The sequence below is a fragment of the Dasypus novemcinctus genome, chromosome 4, assembly GCF_030445035.2.
Source record: "Dasypus novemcinctus isolate mDasNov1 chromosome 4, mDasNov1.1.hap2, whole genome shotgun sequence".
NCBI lineage: Eukaryota > Metazoa > Chordata > Mammalia > Cingulata > Dasypodidae > Dasypus > Dasypus novemcinctus.
This window is the reverse complement of record NC_080676.1, coordinates 153,618,472-153,622,451: the sequence shown is the minus strand read 5'-3', so window position 1 is coordinate 153,622,451 and position 3,980 is coordinate 153,618,472.

Genomic DNA, 3,980 nt, shown 5'->3' with positions numbered 1-3,980 from the left:
AGCATAGGGCTCTCAGGGCCAATTCACTGATTCATTCATCGATTCATTCAACCAACCAACTGATCAACCAAAACCCAAATATGTACTGAGCACCTCCCAATCGTCAGGCCCTGACGCTACAACAGTGAGCGCACTTCTCTGCACTACGCTTGCAGCCTGGTGAGAGGGACGGACAGGCAGTCGGGTCATCCTCATGTGGTGTGATGAGCTCTGAAACAGGGGAAGTTCAAGAACCTGGAAGTGCATCTAACCCAGAGGAGCTGGGGGATTGGGAAAAGCAAGCCAGAGAAGTGACATCTGAGACTTTAAGAGTATGCCTGAATTAGACTAATGGTGGCAGTGGTGGGAAAATGTTCCAGCCAAGAAAGCAGGATGTGCAAAGGCCCTGGAGCCAGAGCCTGTCCCGTTAAAGGAATGGAGGGAGTTGTGCGTGACTGGAGCATCATAGGTGGAAGAGGGAGGAAAGAAGGAGAAACAAGTTTGGAAAGGTGAGCTGGGGCAGGTCATGTAAAACCTTCAGATGTTCAGTCACTTAATTTAAGGACACCCATGATGTTGAACATCAGGGCACTTGGGGGAAAAGAATTATTTGATAGCTAAAGTCAAGGGCTCACATTTTAAATCTGAGCATACAAAAAATTATATCAGAAATTATTTCATTCAGAAATGGCATGAATTGATGTCCACTCATTTATCTCACCAATATTCATTGAGTGCCTACTACATACTATGCAAATCCTGGCACGGCTTGACAAAAAGGATAGCAAGCATGGCATGGTTATTTTATTTTTCTGTGGCTGAGAAGGAAAGTTGCTTTCTTCTCAGTGGACTCCCCAGTCACCCTGTAGTCAGGAGGAGGTGCCAAAAGACTTCCAGCCGTGCATCAACAAATGCTAACTGGCCGGTCACAGATGTGATGCCATCCAGATGCTCAGGCAGCACAGCTGGGCTGTACACAGGGCAAAACCAACCGGCTGCCTCCCTGTCACGGAAGGATAAAAGCATCAAGCCTTGCTTTGTACTGAAAAGGAACAAACAGACCCCATGGCCTTTTTGGATCAATAGCTTGAAGGAAGCAGATGGAGATGAAATCTCTGCTTGACCGAAGCTATGATGGAAACGATGGAGGACCTTTCCACCAGAATACCCCTAATTGTGGTCTCAAGCTACCATCCACCCAGCCACTGGAGCACCTGTAAGGTTACAGCATGCGGGCGGGGGAGGACTAGGCAACTAAATCACCATCTCCCTAAGTGTGTGTGTAGATCCTGGATCAACGGTTTCAGAAATAATTTCAATTTTCAAGCTAAAGTTCTAGAATTTTGTTGATCGACAACGTGGCTAGCAACCAAGGACAAGGCAAGAGGCAGGATGGTGAGAGGCTAAGAAACAGGGCCATCTTCACAATTCAGGAGTGGGTGTCTCGGGGCCTTGCCATGTGATCCATCTGAGGTCCCAGGGTGGGAATTTCCAGGCTGGGCCAAGTGGGTAATTGACCCATGAGTTGAATGATGCAGTGTGAAGGCAGGATGAGAACAGGCACTGGGCTCAACCTAAGATGGCAAGTCTACGTAGTCATGCCTCTATCCTCTTTTCATAACTGACTGACTCATCCGAGAGTTTGAAGGCATAATATGGGAGTGCATTGCTTTTGTTTTCCTGAATTCAAGAGGCTGATATTTTTCCTGATTAACTCTCAAGATCTTTGGTGAAGAGGGTTAACTTCAGAAGCTGCAACTATGACCTCATAAGAGTGAGTCAACCTTTAAAATAGAACAAGATTTCACAAAGTATTCTAGAATGGTGACTTTTCTTCAAACATTGCAAGATCTCGCCATTCTGGCTCAGTGACCACACAGGACAATGGCGAGCAGCTGGGGACAGGTGCATGGCTGCATTCACTGGGGGCCCGGCAGGGGCTGAGATGTCCGAGAATGGCCTCTCATCCCCCAGGCCCTCTCTCTATGTCATCTATTGATCTCACCTGTACAGCCATTGGATGTGGCGACTGAGCACCAAGGAGTGGAAGCAGAAGCCGCCGGGCCTTCTAACAGTCTAGCTGGCTTCAGGTCACTTCTGCCACCTCCTGTTGGTTAAAACTACTGCTAAGACCAGCTCAGAGTCAAGGGGGAGGATCAGGAAGAATGTGTGACCGTCTTAAATGCGCCTCAGCCAGCCTGCTCCTGTGCACCTTGGTGATGATGATGAATCGCTGTCAGAAGCAGATGAGGGAAGTGGTTGTGGCTCAACTGATAGAGCATCCGCCTACCATATAGGAGGCCCAGGAGGTCCAGGATTTGGTACTCAGGGCCTCCTGACCCTGGTGGTGAGCTGGCCCATGCGCAGTGCTGTCGTGCGCAAGGAGTGCTGTGCCATGCAAGGGTGTCCCCCACGTAGAGATGCCCCATGCACAAGGAGTGCGCCCCTCAAGGAGAGCCGCCCGATGCAAAAAAAGCGCAGCCTTCCCAGGAGCGGTGCTGCACACACGGAGAATTGATGCAGTAAGATGACCCAACAAAAACAACAACAACACAGTTTCTGGGTGCCACATGACAAGAATGTAAGTGGACACAGAAGAACACACAGCGAGTGGACACAGAGTGGACAAGGGGTGGGGGAGGGGAAGGGGAGAGAAATAAATAAATCTAAAAAAAAATAAAAGAAAGTACCTATTTAAAAAAAAAAGCAGATGAAAAGGGGCACACGGCCAACTGTTTCATGCCCTCTGGAGCCTGGCAGCATGCTCTTTGGAAATCTCTCTATGCTCAGTGATACTGGCTATAAATGCCTTGATCGATCTATCTGTTATCTGTCTATCTATCTATCTATCTGTCTATCTATCTATCTATCTATCTATCTATCTATCTATCTATCTATCTATCTATCTATCTGCCTACCTACCTACCTACCTATGTAGAGAGAGATGGGCTCTCTCCAGGGAGGGGTTTTCCAACCTGCCCTCGGGAGGAGTCAACAGTCCTGTAAGTCTCAGCATGACTGGGTTTGATATGAGCTTCCCCTCTGCAGAATCCCATTCAATGGCTGCCACTTGAGACAACTGTCAGGGCCACGGCATCAGCACCTTCCCCACCCAGGCACTTACTTGCATGTGGAGTGGTGCTGGGAGGTGAGGCCAACATCAGGAAGGTGCAGCGCAGGCCGGCAGGCGCACACACCTGAGGCTGGACTGGAGGGTGCCGGGCGTGATGGGGCCCTGGACACAGAGGCCATTAGGGAGCACGCAGGCGGACGGCGAAGGTCGCGCACCCCGTGAAGCTCAAGGCAGGCGGCTCAGGGCGGCAGGAGCACAGCATGGCATTATGAATTCAGATTTTCCTGGCTCTGCCGGTGACAGAGGCTCAGGGGCAGCAAAGCAATTCACAAAATGACACATTTGCTGAAATGGTGCAATGGACGCCCTGAAACTGGGTCTCGGTAGTTTTGGGGTTTCACTGCCAGAGGCAGGGGCAGGCCATAAGGCTGCAGAAATAGAGGACTGTGACTCAATACCGGGGCCAGCTCGTTCAGTCCCATATAAAATATGAAGAGGTCGGCAACGTGCGACAGCAGCGGGCCACCAGCCAGCTGCCTCCGGCCAAGTTGGGTTCAATTCCTGGTACCTCCTAAAAAAAAAAGTAGAGGGAAACTGTGGGGGATGGACAGGGAATGGAGAACTTGCATCAATTCCCTATAAATTCAGAAAACGACTCAGTGACCATTTAGTGAACTGAGTCATGCAGCAACTTGATTTTCGGTGGCTCGGCCAGCTTCTGCTGCCTGCGGTGTGACCCCGGGCAATTTTTCTCATCGGGAAAATGAAGATGATGGGATAGTCCCTACCGTGCAAGATAAAATAATGCATGAGAAAATGTTTTGGGAAATTTAAAGTAGATATGAGAATGTGAGTGTGTAAAGGGGTGACAAGGACATTTCAGCCACTGGATCTTTAAACTTAAGTTTATCTGTTGGGAGGAAGTGGG